This window comes from Sus scrofa, chromosome 14 (assembly GCF_054392235.1).
Source record: "Sus scrofa isolate SSC_HxYL_T2T_F1_AM1 chromosome 14, Sscrofa_HxYL_maternal_Yorkshire_Landrace_v2.0, whole genome shotgun sequence".
Lineage (NCBI taxonomy): Eukaryota > Metazoa > Chordata > Mammalia > Artiodactyla > Suidae > Sus > Sus scrofa.
In genome coordinates this window covers 118,647,369-118,667,367 of record NC_139396.1, presented here as the reverse complement: position 1 = coordinate 118,667,367, position 19,999 = coordinate 118,647,369, and the positions used below count along the sequence as shown (strand labels likewise).

General features: G+C 33.9%; 1 long non-coding RNA gene across 10 annotated transcripts in view; it reads left to right on the top strand.

Annotated features, from left to right (window-relative positions):
• The window catches only part of LOC102159151 (uncharacterized), a 662,825-nt gene that overhangs the window by 562,852 nt on the left and 79,974 nt on the right, over positions 1-19,999 (top strand). For 4 of the 10 annotated variants that reach the window (XR_014827619.1, XR_014827620.1, XR_014827622.1 and 1 more), the window contains one exon: positions 18,131-18,300. This is a non-coding gene — a long non-coding RNA (uncharacterized LOC102159151). Of the gene's footprint in view, positions 1-141; positions 297-12,590; positions 12,813-18,130; positions 18,301-19,999 lie in introns of those variants that run through there. The other 6 variants (XR_014827618.1, XR_014827624.1, XR_014827621.1 and 3 more) reach the window with 3 other exon arrangements.

Below are 19,999 nucleotides of genomic sequence, written 5' to 3'. Positions count from 1 at the left end.
GGGTAAATATCTGGTATAGGAGTGGATAGAAAGAGGAAGAGGTAAAGAGCCAGGGCTGGTTATGAATGGAGATGGATCCTCATGACAGCACACTGTCCAGAGTAGAAGTACTGAAGAACTTATACAAGTACCCTCTTACAGGTCCAGCTTTGAATTCCTGCCACACAGTTAGCAGTGTCCAAAGAATCAGTGACAACAGAGAGAAGACTGAGATAGCAGGAAGCTATGTGAAGAAACTCTTCCTTCAACTGTACTCTAATGTGTTAGAAAATTCTTGAAAAGACTTGGGATGAGAGGTATTCCAGAACCACACCACCTCCCTCCCTTACCTCCCTTACAGATAAAAGCTGTCTATACACACTTACACTGGGAACTGATGATTCCATGCTGTCCATACTCTTTCTTTTTTTCTTTCTTTTTCTTTTTATGGTGGCACCTGAGCATATGGAAGTTCTCGGGCTAAGGGCTGAATTGGAGCTGCAGCTGCAGTCTGACACCACAGCCGTGGCAACACAGGATCTGAGCCACGTCTGCAACCTATGCCACAGCTCACAGCAACGCCAGATCCTTAACCCACTGAGCAAGATCAAGGATCAAACTCACATCCTCACAGACACTATGTCAGGTTCTTAATATAAGCCTCGATAGGAACTCCCTCAAAGACTTAAGGGGTTTAAACACTTAAGAAAGGTCTTTATACAGATGGCCAACAGGCACATGAAAAAATGCTCAACATCTCTAATCGCTAGAGAAATGCAAATCAAAACTACAATGAGGTACCACCTCACACCAGTCAGAATGGTGTGAGGTCAACAAATAACAGATGCTGGAGAGGGTGTTGAGAAAAGGGTAGCCTCCTTCACTGTTGGTGGGAATGTAAACTGGTACAACCATTATGGAAAACAGTATGGATGTACCTCAGAAAACTAAATATAGAACTACTATATGATCTAGCAGTCCCACTCCTGGGCATATATTTGGGCAAAACTTTAATTGAAAAAGATACATGCACCCCAGTGTTCATCTCAGCACTATTCACAATAGCCAAAACATGAAAACAATCTAAATGTCCATCCACAGAAAATTGGATTAAGAAGATGTGATATATCTATACAATGGAATACTACTCAGCCATAAAATGAACAAAAAAGTACCATTTGTAGCAACATGGATGCAACTAGAGATTCTCATACTAAGTGAAGTAAGTCTGAAAGACAAATAATACCATATGATATCACTTAAATCTGGACTCTAATATATGGCACAAATGAACCTATCTGCAGAAAAGAAACACATTCATGAACTTGGAGAACAGACTTGTGGTTGCCAAGGAGGAAGGGGAGGGAGGGGGATGGACTGAGAGTTTGGGGTTAATAGATGCAAGAGATTGCATTTGGAGTGGATAAGCAATGTTATCCTGCTGTATAGCACAGGGAACTATACCTAGTCACTTGTGATGGAACATGATGGAGGATAATGTGAGAAAAAGAATGTATACATATAATGGGGGTCACTGCTGTAGAGCAGAAACTGACAACATTGTAAATCAACTATAGTAGAAAAAATAAAAATCTTAAAAAAATTAAAAAATTAAAGAAGGAACTTTGTAATGAGTCTGAATAAGAGAAGTTGCCATTTCTGCAAAGCCTTTAGTTAATCTTCCCACAAAGCATGTCAACAAGGGCAGAAACTCTGAGGCAGGAATGAATTTAGGGAGGATAAGGGAGAACCAGAAAGAAGCTAGTATGTTTGTTGAGTATTAACCAAGGAAGAAAATGTTAGGATATTAAGACAGAGATTTATTTATGCCATTCTAAGTGCAATAGGAAGGCACTGGGAAAGGAAGAGAAGTCTGATGATATAGAATTCTTGGATACTTTCTTAAATCAATGTTTTTCTGAGTGGTTAATGTAATTAATTTCCTCTATGGGTAAAACAGACTTCATGTCCTCTAGGTATAAATAATTTTTGTATAAAAGGAAATAAGCAGGTAAGGTACCTGCAGTAAAAGCAGGAAGTTAGGTGGCTACTCTAGAAGTTCAAGCCAAAGTTGATAGATTGACTTTGATTAGGGTGGGATCTCTGGGGACTGAGAAGTAGGCCAATTGAGATTATATTTTAGAAACAATATATTTAATTTAGGGTAGAAAAGGCTGAAGGAAGGGGTAGAATTAAGGATGACATCTTCATTTGGGCAAGACAGCTTCTGGAAGATTGATTATGTCCTTGAATAGAATGGGAAAGATTGGGGAAGAAAGGGAATGAGCATGAAGGGGAAAGTGGTGGACAAATAGTATTGGTTCAGTTTGTTACATGTTACATTTCAGATAAACATAACATTTAAATGGAGGTATACTAATGCACATTATGGATAATTACTGTATTGGGACACCAGTTTATTGGGATGTAACCAGGATTTTTTAGATTAATTAAATAGAATAGGATAGAATAAAAAATTCAAAATTTTATCACATGTAATACAGAATAATTTTACAATTTTTTTGTCTCAGTTATGAATTTATAGATACATGTGCAATAAATCATAATGTAAATTGCATTTCTTATTTTGAGTCACAAAGAAATCTCAAAGCTACTGACCTATGAAGAGTTTAAAATGGTGAAGGGAAAAATCAGGTATAAAGTTCCAGAGGCCCTTGTCATTGAGAAATCGGCAGCAAATAATGTAGGATGAAAACTAAGAGTCTAGAGTTCAATTTGTGGCATATTGCACATATACGGGGTGAAACTAAGACAAATCATCTAATATGAGCAAACCACTAAATACTGGTATGATGCCTTCTCAGATTAGAGTTTCCTCCAAAAACAAACAAACAAACAAAAAAAGAAGGTTGAAAGAATGGACCATCACATTAAAATCTTGATTTATGCTTTCAGGCTTATCTATACTACAGATCTCAATGCTACTTTAGGTCTGCTTAAAATATTATGATGTGACATTTATTTTAAGCTTAAGAAGGAATCCCAAAGATAACTTTTATATGAAATATTGCAGTGTCAAGGACACATGCATTTATGGGGGGTAAAATGCCAACTACAGGTTAATTAGTAAAGAAATTTTTATTGCTTGAGCAAATGAAATGTTCCCACAACATAGGAGTACACTGGAGAATTTAGAGGCTACATAAAAAGTGTCAGAAGGCTAAGAATGCATTTAACAGCAGCCCCCAGGAACTTGTACTATAGTGGTATTCGTAACTCCTGGATTGTTGTTTAAAGATTGATCTGGTTTTCATATTATTATGTTGGTGGAGGAGTCTCTTCTGCTATTATATCCTAGCTATTATAGATTACAGAGACGACCCAGTTCTCAACTATGTTTTTAAATCAGAGGCCGCCCCATATGTCACTTATTCAATGATGGGGTTTTCCACGTCTGTGGAAGTGATTATTTGGATTTATCTAAGCTTCTGGAGCTTCTTAACCTTTTTGATATTTAAAAAGTAAAGAAATATAGTCAGCTTTGAACTTGGATCCATGCTAGAATATAACAAATACCTAATCAATTTAATCAGAAAATTTTCTCCAAACTTGTAAGATATTTCTTAATAAGCTAATGGTTATTTCATGAAAACTTCCTCTAGTGCTCATTTGATGAGATATTGCTAGATAGAAAAGTCAGATTCTAAATCAAATCTCTAGAATAAGGAGGTATTCTGGCTAGTTTGCAGTCCATCTGAATCATTCATCCACTTAATGCCTAAATTATCAATTAACCATTCTGTTGGAACAGATTAATTCAGATTTAACTTATGATTTTAAACCTGGAAACCGGAACATTTATCCAAAGACTTCAATTCAGCCACAGTTTTAACCTAATGATTCAACTTTGCAGCAGTAGTCTGAACAAAAAAGACAATATCAATGAAATCATGAAATCACATTCCTTCATGAACATGTCCTACTGTTCCCTGCCTGGTCTTCACACTGAAATATGAAGTAATTCTTTGATTTAAATCTATTAAATGTCCTATTTTGTTTGTATGTAATTAGTCCACTCACTAGCACAGAAAGATATCATTCAATAAAACATTGCTGAGTGTATGAGTAAATGAATAAAAGAATGACTAAAAAATTAATTCTAAGGTATTGACATACAACTGTGTGCCTTATAAGATTACAAATTTTAGATGAAAACAATTAATAATATATTTTATTACTAACTTCTGTAAATTCCAGTTTTCTTATCTGTAAAGTGAGGATAAAGTAATGCTCTTGCAATGATAAGTACACCAAATGATTTTTTAATCTTTAATTTCATCTATCCATATATCCACTTTTATTAAGCTTCTAAGCATGCTAGGCACCATGCTAGTTACTTTAAAACAGTTTATCATATTCACTTCAGCATGTTGTAGCCTACTGAGGCTTGTCCATAATCTTACAGCTGGTAAGAGGACTAGTTGGAACTCAAACTCAGGACTTCTAATTCTATGCCTAGGATTCTCTCAGTTATAATGCATCACATTATAGAATAGAATTCAATTAATCATATTGGCTTCTTTTATGGCTGCAAAAGTCATATTCAATAGCACTATGGAAAGAAGGTATGACAGATTTGGAATGCATAGCTTTTATAAATAATTATTGTAAAGTACTAAAATTGCATTAACAAACATTAACTTCCTTTAAGATTCAAAGTAATCATATTAACAATGAAAATAATACAGATTTAATTCTTACATTTTGAAGATTGAAATGAGGAATAATCTCTCTTCCCAATGTCCTGCTACTTTGTCTCTTATTCATCTCCTTCTGGAATGTGATCTATAACTATGAGTGAAATAAAACAGTATTTATAGTATTTATCAGAAAAATCTGATTGACTATTCAGTGTTAAGCAGTGACACAAATTACTTCAAATTTGGAAATCTGTGTACAGCTGATTCTATGAGTTCCCTGCTTCAAGACTTTGACAGTTCCTCACTGCTTTTAGGCTAAAATTCAAACTTATACTCACAAGACTTGTTTATGCTTCTCCCCAACATAATCCAGCATCTGTTTCCATCTTGAGAGTGAATTTTCTCTGTTCTCATATCTTTCATCTATGACTCAGGCTTTTTTTTTTTCTTTTTTCTTTTTATGACTGCAACAGTGGCACATGGAAGCTCCTGGGCTAGGGATTGAATCCTAGCCACAGCTGTGACCTATACCACACCTGTGGCAGCACTGGATCCTTTAACCCACTGCCCTGGGCTGGATCTCAAACCTGAGCCTCCATAGCAACCCAAGCTGCTGCAGTCAGATTCTTAACTCACTGCACCATGGTGGGAACTTCAAACTCAGCCTTATTAAAAGACTCTCAGTCGGAGTTCCCCTCGTGGCACAATGGAAACAAATCCAACTAGAAACCATGGGGTTGTGGACCCTGGCCTGGCTCAGCGGGTTCAGAATCCGGTGTTGCCATGAGCTGTGGTGTAGGTCGCAGATGCGGCTTGGATCTGGCGTTGCTGTGCCTCTGGCCTAGGCCTGCGGCTACAGGTCCAATTCGACCCCTCGCCTGGGAACCTCCAAATGCCACAAGTGTGGTCCTAAAAAGACAAAAAAGAAAAAGACATATAGATATTAGAATACGTTGAGTGTTCTTTTTGTTTTGTCAAAATATATTATTAAATATTACAATTTAATTGCAGTTTTAACCCTTTGAACGACACCAGTATTTTCTATCATATATGAGAATGAAATATTTCTGAGCACTACTTATTCTCTTATATCTAATATTGATATCTATATTATGATAAGAATGATGTCTGTATCTTACGAAACGCTCAATAAAGGAAATCTTATAGTATTTAAAATAACTTTCATTTTTAGTGAAATATGCTTATAATTATAGATTAAATTCTATTTAATCAGAGTTCTTACACCTCATCAAATAAGCATATAGCCTAGAATAGTCTTTAAATGATTTTAAAACTTTAAATGACCTAATTGCTATTTAATTTAGGCTATTAACTTTTAGCTTCTAACCTTCTCTCTCTTTGCCTTTGATCTATCAATATTGAAATGACATGTTGGGGTAGTCCTTTGAATTTTTTCTTAACTTAATGTGACCTTGTAGGAGAAAATGTCCCAATAAAATGTAGAAAGGAGAGACCTCAGCCATGATGACTAAGCAAAGTCTAGCTAACTGCCCCAACCAGTCCTCCCCCATGCATCTGCTTCTGTAAATTTGTTTCCGCATCTACTACCTTGCCTGATGTCACTCCAGTCCAACTAGCCAAGCTTGGGCCTGGAAGATGTAGCCCATAAAAGCCTTGTGAAACCCTTCTTCCGGGCTCAGACTCTGGAGAGCGATCTCGTCTGAGCCCGCCAGTGTAATAAACCTGAGTTCTCCAACTCTCCGAGTGCTCGCTTGGTTTCTCGCTGGGTGAAAGAGCTGATCCACTACAGCCACAGAGCTGCTGGAGCTGGTACGCTACAGCCACGGGGCTGTCGCCAGAGCTGATACACTGCGGCACAGGGCTGCTGGGTATCTGCCGTAACAACCTGTGAGTTTCTGATTCTTACATTAGCTTTTTTCCCCCTGAGGATTTTTTTTTTTTTTTTTTTTTGTCTTTATAGAGCTGCACCCACCCTAAATTCCCTAGGGAATTGAATCAGAGCTGTAGCTGCCAGCCTATGCCATAGCCACAGCAACACCAGATTCAAGCCAACTCTGTGATCTAAACCACAGCTCATGGCAACACTGAATACTTAACCCACTGAACAAGGCCAGGGATTGAACCCACGTCCTCACGGATGATTGTTGGGTTCATTACTGCTGAGACGCTATAGGAACTCATCCCCTGAGTTTTATAAATAAAATTACATTACAGATTAGCAGAAGCTGTTCTTCAATGATGTCTCAGAAAAAGAGACTAAGGAGTGAGAATGGAAGAAGTCGTTAATGTTTACACTGTACTCTGCTACTTCTTCCTTTCAGTCTTCCTGTTTAGCCACAGAACCTGTGAGAGATCTTATTGATTCCAGTGCAAATAAGATGCAGACTTTGTTTTTGAATGGAGGAGACAGCCAACATTTACTACAATAAGTTAATACATTTTTATGGCGACAAGAGGAGGAATCTATGAGAACTGAAACATACATTGATGCAGTTTGGTTTTGAAATATGCCTGTTTTCTTATATTTGTATCAAATTATAATAATCACAAAAAATAAATTAAACACATTCTAATGAAATTGCAGGTTCTGTCATTTGAGTAGGCTAATTATGCAGAGATTAAGGTCATCTGAGAACTAATGTGTTCAAATCACATTAGCATCACTAGTATAATTCAAATTTTTACAAAAAGTGTAAATACTTGATAGTACAATTCCCATTACCAACTACATTAGTTGAAATTCAGTTCTGTAGCAAAAAAATCTATAAATTTGCAGCCCAGAAAGAATAATTCCACATATATTCAAGAGAAAAATCCTTTTCACAGGAGATAAATAGAAGGCTTCATGCTGGTGAATGCTTATGTTTAATTTGTTATGATGCCTCACTATTAAATCAAGAAAATGATGAGATTTTAGTTAATGTTTGAAGCGTATGTGGGAAACATCACAGTTATTGCTAAAATATACCATCCATTGTAATCAAGAAGTGCAATGAGACCAGATTTTTCTTAATGAAACAAGCTGATAACTCATTATGTATGAGTGCATATTTATAACTTTAGGAAATTCTTGATCCTATTGGCATAGGAAAGCTGAAGAGAAATAGAACTATAATGAGCAATTCCAAGTTAAATTAAAATTATATTCTAAAATACAGATTTATCTGGCATTGATGGTTTTGTTGATATATATTACCTGTATATATGTATGTGTGTGCTTTATTTGTATATGTATGCATTTAAGACATGTAACATGCCTTATTAATTTTTCTTGCTTCCCTCCCTATGCAGAATTTAAGCAGACTTCTTGTTTTTTCTCTACTTCATATCTGGCAAATTCTTGATTATGCCCTAGTTCTAGCATAAACTTCATTTCCTCTGTCAAAGTTTTGTCACTAATTCATCAGAAATATCTCTACCTCCTTACATTCATAGCACTTTTTACTTATTATTCATTTGTTCATTCATCCATTATCAAATATATTATTGAGTATCTCCTATGGGCTAGACACTGGACAGTGCAGATATTTCATGGATAAGACCGAGTATCTTTTCTAACAAAGCTTACCTTCTGTTGAGAATATGGTCATAGAAAATATTGTAGACATAGTTAAAATAATATTGCATGCATGTTATGTATTCCTCCATCTATCCTCTTTAGATTGTGAGCTTTTTAAAGTTTCTCTGTTCTATAGACAGTTGTATTACCTTTTTTTCATAAGTATCTAACAAAGTATTATATAAATAGTTATTGCTCACCTATCATTTGTTGAAAGTTATTGACAAAGGCTGTCTATTTATTTATAGATTTGCATGTGTTCATATAACAGAATTGTAAATTCCAGTTAGTAAGAGTGCATTTTCATATAAGTATGACCGACTTTATTTATAATTGGGTAACTGACTGCCTACAGGTCATGATGCTAACCTAGTGAGGATCCTTATTCATCCAGAACCTACCAACAAGACTTATGACAATTGAAATTAGTTTATAAAAAGACCAAATACTTTCACAAAAATTGTAATGAAAAATGCAAACTCTTATTAGAGTGTCAATTTGACATGTTAATCTTATGTGACATCAGATTTTTTCCTTGAGTAACATTTAGTAGTGAGAGGATTGGAGATAAACTCTAAACAAGCAAACAAAATGAGTTTTCAATTTCCTTGAAGTTAGTCTTTCAATTGAATAAATATTAAATAGTATATGCCAATTATTTTAGTTTTCTGAGGTAGGCCTATACCTCTATGAACTTTCTTCCCAGAACTGCTTTCTTTGCATCACAAAGATGCAAAGATGCATCCATTCCATGGATTCTGGAAAGTTATGTTTCCATTTTCATTTTTCTCAAGGTATTTTTTATTTCCTTTTCGATATCTTTCTTGAATCATTGGTTGTTCAGTAGCATGTTGTTTAGTTTCCACAACTATGCAAACCTTTGAAGATATGAATCTATGACATTGTATAAATGTATATGATATTGTGTAAATAAGTGTTTATACAGTGTCGTGAAGATTGTAGCCTCTTTAATTTAGGTAATTTTTCATTCAGGTAAAATGTAATTCAGTATACTTTTTAATGTTTCATGTATAAAACAAATGACATATATTTGGAATTCCTGTTTATTTGACTCATTCATTCTTTAACCATTAAAATACACTTCTTCCCTAGTACTCTAATGGCATTTGTCTTTAGGTGGTGAAAAATAATATCTTATCTGATAAAACATTGACTGATTTTTAGACTTCATATAATTTCACTTTATTGTTTCATGGGATACTGAAGGCCAGTAGTGTTCAAAATTGTATTACTATAACTCTAAAATATTGTTGTAAAATGATTATCTTTCTTTTTTAAGATATCCTATCTTTTGAAAATGTCATAAAAATACTATAATTGGAATGTTGCAAAGGAGATAACATATAGTATAATATGAATATTAAAAACTGCTACCTCATTCATATATATGTATATATTCTCCAGTGGTACCTAAATAATGTAATGATTTGATATACAACATCCATTTATAAATACTCAAGAAATTTTAATTTAATTTTTAGTAATTTACAGTTTTTTCTATAAACACATATATATGTAGTATCATATTTACTATACATAATTTATCATAATGCTGTTTAAAGCTTTTAAATTTTTTTCCCTATAACTCTGAAGTCCTACAGTTAAAAGTCCCTACTATAACCATCCTATTTGAGTGATCGTTCAGTTATAATTAATGCATAATTGATCAAAATGCCAAAACATATTATTAATTTTGATAAAAATGTTTTCAGAAACATGTATCTTAAGAACACATTAAGACATATAAAATAGTATACTTTGGAAGACATTAACTATGAAATAAGTGATTTAGTAGTAATGACCTAAATAAGTTAATGAAAAAAAGACTTTTTAAAAATTTATTTCTGTGATGGACACTATCTTTCAATTCTCAGCTTCACCAGTGAAATACAGAAAGTCTTCCAGCATTAAGTCCCCTTTAAATATCAACAGATATATGCCTTTCTAATGAAGGGAACATTTTGATGACATAGATAGCACAGCGTTTCCTCTAAGTTAGAGCCAAGTGCTTCAGGAGAATATATGAAATCTCATGTTACCTGCAAAAAAAATGACTGTCTTTTCTGAATGTTCAATGCCTCAAATATTCTGATAAACATTTTGCTTGTGCCATTTTATTAAATCTTATTACAACCTATGAGAAAATAATCATACCATCATTTTATGTGAGACAACAGAGAAATAGGATACATTTTTCCCAGGACCCTACAGGTGGTAGAGCCAGGGCTCAAATAAAATGCTCTCAGAGCCAATGCTGCTTACCATTGGCCTCACCCACCTCCCTGTAAGAGCAATTGCAATGCAGGTAGCTTTTCAGGCTTTCTTGTTTCCCTCTCATTATCAAATCCTCTTAAATTGCCTTATAAGAAATGTCTGTATGTAAACTGAAACTTCAGTGATAAAATTTGCTTCCATTTATTCTTTGTAGTTTTAGTTGAATTTCTTTGTAGTTTTAGTTGCAATATAATCACACAATTTAATATATTTCTGTTTATATACAGTGTATTTACATATAAAGGAAAATATGCATGAGTTAAGCCCTATTGTGATAAAATCAATACTAAAAACATGTGGAATTTAATAACGTATACTGAGTTGTTGGGGTTTTTTAGTGTCTTAAAGGTGCTTAAATACTTTCACGGCTCTGTGTATCATTTTTAATGATAGCACTAACTTTTTTCTTGAATACATAATTATATGTTTTTTGTGGATGGAAGGTACAGTGCTAATACTTTTGGAACTTAAAGAGAAAACAATCATAATTACAAAATCTCAATGTTAGCTTTTAATATATGTTTAATTCAGTATATGGACAAATAATAATATATGAGAAAATATGTTATGTTTAACCAAGTGTTGAAGAGGATATTTATGCCACAGGGGCTCAGAGGAGGGGAAACACCACGGATGATGACATCTGTAACGGAAGGAAAGGACCTTGACTTAAAGAAGTGATGTAAAAAAGGATAGTGTCTCAGAAAAGAGGGAAATGAACAGACGTATTTGAGTATGAGGAAGAAATGACAATAATAGAATTTAATGGTCATCTAACAACTATAATGTAAAACATATCAGAAGAGGAAAGATTGAAGGCAGGGTATTGTAATAACCTAGACTTAGAATGTAGTAATGAGTGTCTAAGGCTCTATTTGCCTTTCAAAAGAGTGATTTACCCATAAATTTACTAATGCTTCTGTGACCTAAGCTCTCTGATCTTCTGTTGAAAATTATGTGCCTTGAAAGCCAGTTGTTCTCTGGCATATAACCACAGGGAATATGTAGTTAATTAATAAAATATAAGAGAAGCAGACTATAGCATGGAAGACCTGAGAATATGGGGAAATTTTTAATGCTGCTCTGAAATGTCATTCAAAAGCAATCAAGACATAGAGCATGAAAACAGTTACCACATTCACTTGCAGCCTATGATCTCCTCCTGGTGAAAGATTACACATCTTCATATTCACACAGCTTATATCCAGGCATACGATAGGGGCTGAAGAATACCTTGTTGCTGAATTAAATTAAAGTAGGATGCTACCCAAGTAGAATGATACAGATAGTATTTTCTAGAAGGAGAGTAGACACAGTTATGTACCAAAGAATGTATAAGTAAGAGCATGCAAGCATTGGTGGAACAAGATGGGAGGAGTAAATAACTGTTAAAGGGATTTCAGAAGTCTCATGTAAGGAATGGATTTTCATCTAGATTCAAAAAATGAGTAAGTTAGAAAATTTGGTGGGTATGGGGAGAATGTCCTAGGGATAGGTTTTGAAGAAGCAAGGTTCTAGGAATGTAATCTATTATGTAGTGTATTATTATTACACTACATAATAATGTATAATAATAATGTAATGCGAGCTACATAATAGTGAATAATAATAATGTAATGTAATCTATTAATGTGGATGCATAAGACAAAAATAAATATTTACATTAAAAATAAACAGATATCTCCTTTCTTGTTTTGTAATACTCATCTGTAATTTGGCAAACATAATGATGAAAAAATAGAATGCATCTTGATTTTATGTTTTATTCTGATGGCATAAAATATAGTATGCTTTTCTAGTAGTGAGACACGAAAGGGAAATTGTCACTGAAGTCCAAATTGATACACTCTCAAAAGAAAGAAAAGGAAGTATTTTATCATTGGTTAAGATGTGATTGAGGTACCTCATATATTCAACTATAATCATTCAACAGTTTTTTGAGGACCTATTGTATGCTAAGCACCACATTAAGACATAATTTATCCATGAATACAGATGAACGCAAAAATATGTTACAGGCAAGAATACTACCTCCATGTGCTTAACCTCTGTAATGGGTTAAAATCTACTCTTCTTTTTGTCATTACCATATCACTTCCATCTTTTCCTAACAGCACATCAATTTTTTTCTTTTCTCTTACGAAAACTACTTCCCTCATGTTCAAGTTGTCTAAATAATCATCAGCTCTAGTTTGGCATCATTAGCAATTTGTCTGTGAACTTTGTGGACCTTAACTGAGGAATATAAGAGTGAAAGATGTTTGGAGCTGAATTATTGGATTGCCATTGTTTGACCCACCTGCCATCCATGAACCTCTCCTATTAAGATCTTCAGAGTAAGTAGGAATGCTGCTTATTTTGTGAAGAAACTTTGTCTTTAGTGGGAAAGAATGAATTGCGGAAACTAAAGCTCAGAGATGAAGAGAGAGAGAAGGAAATGATTTGTTCTTTTGTAAGAGAGAGAACATCGTTTAAGCATCTGAATCTAATCATTCTAAACCATACCATTTTGGACCTCTCAGTTACATGTGTCCATAAAATAAATCCCTGGGTTCTTAAGACATCTGAGCTGGGGTTTTGTCTCTTAAAATTGAAAAGTCATAACCAACATTATTATATATAATTATTTATTTTTATTATTGTAGCATGCTATAAAAGAAAGTACAGCTTTGATGAGAGCATTTTAATTTAAAGGAAACACAAAGGAGAGAGGAGTTTAGGGGGAACAATGACATCCAAGTTTGACCCAAAAAAAAGTTAAATAGGGCTTATATTTGTGAAAGTTAGGAAAAATATTTTGTCTAATATATATTATAGAAAATATGTATGTGTACATTATGATAGCTGGTACATATTTCACATAACATTGTACACACATATAGTCCCATAGTCAAAAAAGAAAGGACAGAATGGACAACAAACTCCATTTCAGCAAGGAATTCAGCTTAACACCATTCTGAGTAGGTTAAAATTTTAAATATGATCAAAGATATTGTGCAACTAATATTCATATTTTATTTATCCCAGATACAAATAATGAAGGCAATGACTAAGAAGATTACTATCCCCTTCTAGTATTAATAATTACTATCAATAAAGTATTAATGTGAGAAGACAGAACCTTGAAGGGGCATTTTAGATTTTGAAATAGTTACATTCAACGAACTACCCCCAAAAAATTCAACTTTTCATGACATAAGATTTTACAGTTGACCTAGGTAAAAACAGAAATCAGATTAAAATTAAAATGAGAAACTAAACCAAAGTCAAAACAGGAAGGAAATAACTGAATGATGAAATACAAAGAAAGAAAAAAAACAGAAAGTGTTGTAGATATTATTATTATTATTATTCTCTTTTGGCCACCCCACGGGCATATGGAGTTCCTGGGCCAGGGGTCAGATCCAAGCCCCAGTTGCAACCTAAGCCAAAGCTGTGGCAATGCCACTGTGCCTGGCTGGGGAGTCAGTCTGTGTCCTGGCATTCCCAAGATGTCTCTGATCCCTGGTGCCATGGTGGGAATTCCCAGATATTACTGATATTGTTTATTTTCTTTATCTCTGTACCCTCTCCTTCCTTCCCTTTCTTGTTTTCTGCGCTTTCCTTCCTCCCTTTCTCTTTGCCAGTGGAAATTTTTTAAAAAGAGACTTAGTGAAAATTCTGTTAAGTCTATTTTCCTAAAATTATTCAAGCCTGTAGTTAGCAAGTCAGATGGGTAGATAAATTATTCATGTTTAATTCATCAAATGGCACATTTCTGCTTTGCTTCTCTTTATTTTTACCATTTTTCACCTACTGCATTTGTGTTCTCAGAATGAAATCACTTTTAATATTGAAAGTTGACTTATTTCTAATAATTTTTAGTTAGAAAATATTATTTTCACTGACTATCTCATATTAAAATAAACCTGAAAAAAATAATAATAAAAAAAGAAGGGAGTACCCATTGTGGCTTAGCAGGTTACAAACCTGAATAGTATCCATGAGGATACAGGTTCAATCCCTGGCCTCACTCAGTGGTTTAAGGATCTGGGGTTGCCATGAACTCTGGTGTAGATCTCAGACACAGCTTGGATCTGGCATTGCTTTGTCTGTGGCATAGGCTGGCAGCTGCAGCTCTAATTTGATCCCTAGCCTAGGAACTTCCATATGCTGCAGGTGCAGCTCTAAAAAAGACTAAATAAATAAATAAATGTGAAAATAAAATAAACCCGAGAGTGTTTCCTGAAACTTAACAACCAATGAATGTTTATACTCATAATATTTCATGATATAATAAAGTAGATGGTGATGTGGAGTTAGGCAATTAAGACCTCCTCCATTGCTAGATAGTCGAGAGATCTTTTGGTAAAGTAACAATACATCCAACCTACCAACCAAGAAATAAGGTTATTATTCCAATAAAAAACTTTAGCTAATGTATTAGAATGTTTTGAGTGAACAAAACTAACACATCTAAACATATTTGTGATAATATATTTGGGACTGAAAGAAGAGAGAAGATTTTTATTGCTTCCATATACACCTGGAAAACCAATTTTGCTAAGAGGCAGACTAAATTCCCTTTACTAGGCTCACTGAACTTGTATTGACCCAAAGAATGAAATTAGGGCAGGTACTGATGGAACCAATTTCTTGAAATATTTCATAGAACTAGAGTACAAAAACCGCTAATTCCAGGATCAGATGACAAAATAGGATACAAGGTTAGGGCCAGAGCCATCCTACCTTAGGTCTGGTTGCTTCTTGGAGAGTTGAAGGCATCAGAAGTGTCTGGAGGGAACACTGCTGGCAGGGGTGGTGGTATGCAATTCTGAAACATCATCAACAGTGTTGGATATAGTGAGAATGTTTTGAGCAGTGCTGCCTTAGGGATTTTACAAGATGGGAGTGAAGCTAGAAGCGAAATCAAGCCCAAAACATGGAAGACACTGATAATGAAAAACTGATCATGTAAGAGGCATGCCTGATGAACTGTGTACAATAATTGGAGCCTTTGGAGGAAGAACATCATACCAAAGGTCTGGGGTTTCCTGAAACCTCATTTGAGTGCGTAGGTCTATAAGACAGAATACATTCTGGATAAATCTCTGTTTGATAGCTGTTTATGGCACAAAATCTGTTCGAAATATGCAAGTGGAAGACTTTACAACATTTAGCAAAGACAAGAGTACAAATTCCTGGCACATGCTGGAGCTATCAAATCCTATTTGCTGACTAGTGAAGTTTCAATTGTAAAGCATGGTTGCTTTCTTCATGTGGTGGCTATAAACTGTGAATTAGTGAATCCTAGTGGAAAAATCCAGCATTGTGCAATAATAATTATTCTTACACGGATCTTTCTTGTACTTGTGTATACACACACACACACACACGTATATATACATGTATAGTCTCTGATTGGTATGATGCAGTAAGTGCATTTCTGAAAAAAAAAATGCTTTAGAAAAGCTTCCAGTATCTCTTTCAGAATGTCTGTGGCAGTACTAATTTTACTGCCTTTCTGCTCCAAAAAAAAAAAAAAAAAAAAAAAAAAGAAAGAAAGAAAAAGGAAGGAGGGAAGAGAGGTAGGAAGAAGGGAAAGCAAAACAAAACAGGATACAAGTTCAATGTCCACAAGAGGGGAAAGAAAAAATGAATTCATATTGATACACCTATACTATGAATTACTAGAGCTGACCCAACTATACTATGAATTACTAGAGCTGACCCAATGTGAAATATACAACTCTTGAATTTGAGAGTGTCTATTACTGGGTTCCAAAGTAAAAAAGAAAATCCCAGAGATAGATTGGTTGTATGATGATACTTTGTAAATAAAACCCATATGTTTTCTATATATATTTTTAAGCTCAGAGAAAGATGTAGATTATATGGCCCAGGCTAATATTGGTTATACTGGAAAATGACAGGCAGAAATGAACTTGCTGCATGAAATTTAAAGTTTAAAAGCTATTTCCAAAAGTTTATTTTATGAATGAACTATTTGTCTCTTTCTTGCCAATTTGTAGGATCCATTGCTGGTGATAGATATTTTGTTAGGATCCTTAATTTTAAGCAATGCAAGCTGACTCAGGCTGAGTTAAGCAGAAAAGGATTTTATAAAAATATTGGATAGTTCACTGGATTGAGAGACTTGAAGATCCTCACTGGAAAAAAAAGTTTCTACATCTTGATGTATAATGTTACCAGAAAGTGAAATGTGTCTGTTGTAGAGCAGAACTAGTTATTTTGTTTAATTTCCAAATGTTTGGTCACAAATTTTAAGTACTGGTATTTTTAATGTGTATCATTTGTTAGGGAGATCTGATTTTGCTCTTCTTTCTCACAAAGCCCTTCCTCTTTATAAAAATGTGTTTTTTTTCCCCCATATTTCTGGAATTAGTTCCCCCTCACCACCAAGACCTGCTAAAATTTAATTGAAATTCCATTGGAAAGAATTCATATCTTAGGTTTTCCACTTTATTAATTTGACATCTCTCCATTTATTGAGGGTATTTTTCATATATTTATAGTATTTACAAGCTTTCCCATTAAAATAGTTTTATATTTGGTTAAGTTGATTCCTGGGTATTTTAAAGTCTTTGTTGCTTTCCACTGAAATGTAGTCTTTCCATTATATTTTCTGATTAATTTTTGATGGTGTGGAGGAATTTTCTAGATTTATTGATTTTGCATTTTACAATGTTTTTAAAATTTCCTGACAGTTGTGTGAGGCTTTTGGTTTTTGAGAATAACATCATTTTTCAAATAACTATAGCATTATATTCCCCCTTACAACTTTTCTTTTTTTTTTTTTTTTTGTCATTGTCCTATCTCTTATGTAATATACCAAAGAGTAATATGGATGATGGGTGTCCTTGTCTTTCCCTTGTATTAGAAACTGTTTCTAAATATTCTTCTCACTGAAAATGATTTTTATTACAGTTATTTATTAACTAATTTTCAAACATTATGGAAATTCTCTTCTTGTTTTTCTCAAAGTTTTTTTAAATAGTAAAATAAGAAATTTTAGGCAGTGCTTTTCCAAATTTATTTCACTTATAATGTTTACTTAGTCAAATAATTTAATGCATTGTAACAATAAGCTTTCAGATATAAATCAGTCAATATTTTGGAGATAAACAAGCCTTGGTCATACACACACACACACGTAAATATATGTATTTCACATGCACATTTGGGGTTGTCTAACCATGGTTTTAGGTGTTTGTCTCTATATTTATAAATAATATTAATCTGAAAATGTTTTATCTTTCTGTATTTCTACATGTGAATGGAATTTCAGTATTCTCAGGTTTTGCAGAATTTTTGTTCTCCACAATTTTTCAAGTTATGGCATTATATGTATCTGGATAATTTGCAAGTCATGCCAAGAATGTAACACTCAATAGAGAAACTTGGTTCCTTATTTAGTAGACAAAATGTAATTTTAATTTAGGATAGAAAGAATGAGAATCTCTTCAATAAATGCAAAATTGTTTGTGGAAAAGAGAAGAACTTGTGCTCCAAAATGTAAAAACTTTTAAGCTGCCCATTTCATTGCTGTATATTTGAAATTTGCAAACTAGACCAATTGAAATAAATATATTTCACTATGCGAGAAGCCTTATAAAGCTATTTCATGATTTTGGCAGTGTTTGTTCTATTCCAGATGGAAATTTAACTTCATCATCATCCTGCAATGTTTCATTCATGACAGTGTCACGTATGGACAAATGTAAGTCTCCACTTGAGTTTCTGTGATACAGGATCCTCTTAGCCAGCAGTGACAAAGATGTAAGTGAAAGTAGTGGAACCTACAAATTCATCACTGTGCATCAGGTAAGAGGATTGCTTATCTGCTCTTAACATAATAATTGGATCACTGGAAAGAAGTATTTGGAGGTGCATTTTAAGAAATAGATGCTAACCAAGGAAATAGTTGCTTCCTAATCATAGCAACTCTCCTTCTCTGCATACTGCTGTCTTAGAATCATTTTGTTCAAATTCTTTCGTTTACTAATACCTAAGGAGGATTAAGATAAGTTTTAGAACAAGTAATCCTAGGGCCTGGAAAGGCAAAATTTATTAAACAACAATTTTCAGTTTAAGTTGAGGTTTTCAACCATTTATCTACTATTTTATTGCAATGGGTCTCTCTCTATCTTTCAGAGAAATAGTTAATCTAGTGTTAAGAGTTCTTTGGATCCAAGTTACAGCACTGAGATCAATATTAGAAAATGTTAAAGAAACAGATAAAAGTTGGACAGCTGAAGGTTTTCAACATCAGTGATTTTATTGAACAAAATATATACTCTCAAAGGTAATAATTCTCAAACTTTCATAATGGATCCAAACTATGTCTGATAATTTTCTGGCAAACTAAAATAATCTCAATGGATTCCCTGGATTTAGAAAATGTCAAAGTAATGAGAATTTAAATGAGACGGCCCAGTTATTCGCAATTAAATTATACAACAGTTATAATTTTAAGACTATAAGCTCCAAAATGCTATCAAGTAGCTTTATGAATTATAGAAGATGAAAGGGGATAAAATACTACATAGGAGCTGAAACTGATTACTTCTTATCTTACTCTCTTTGTTAGACACAGGCAGCATATGCTCGTTATAATATTTAATGAGTAATGCTGAGCTGTCATAATCCCAGCTTCTATCTTTTCACAAAGCTGTTTATCTTATTATAAATCTAAACTCTAGTTGTTGTGGGACTCAGGGTGAGAGAATCAGTCTTGTGTATATTAATTGAAGCTTATGGTGGGGGATTTAGCCTGCAGATTAGTGATGTTACAAGGAAATTGTAAGGAAAAGAAAGTTTTCTCCTCTATAGCACACATTAGCACATTTTGTATGGTAACATGACTTAGGGGGAAATGATACCTTAAGAGTTTTTCAAAACATATGTATTAAAGATTCAGGGATTTCCTATACCTTACATAGAAAATCAAAATATACTGTAAGCATGTAAGCATGGCATAGAAAAAAAAAGTGTGAATTTTATATTCAAAGAACCATAGTTTCCTTCTTTTGCTTCTCTTTTGTTTTAATTCTTTTAACCTAGAATTGAGCAAATATTTTTTTAGCATGCCATGTGTGCCAGGTTCTATATGAGATATTTGTACTCCCATGCAGTGGCTGAGAATCTATGAAAAGTTATATAACTGCTCTGAGTCTATTTCTTTTTTTTTTTTAATTGGAATAATGTCTCACACCGTTCAGTCTACTTTATCAAAATATAGACTAGGTGGCTTGTAAATAACAAATTTATTTCTCAGAGTTCTAGAGGCTAGGAAGTCTAAGATCAAGATGCAGATTTGTTGCCTTTTGAGGGTCAAATTTATGATTCATAGACTTCCATCTTTCCCTTGCTTCATGGGGCAGAGGATGAAGAATCTCTCTGGGGTCTCTTTCATTAGGGTACTAACCCCATTCATGAGGACTCTGCCCTCATGACCTAACCACCTCCCAAAGGACCCACCTCCAAATAATATCCCTTGGGTTATTAGGATTTCAACATACGA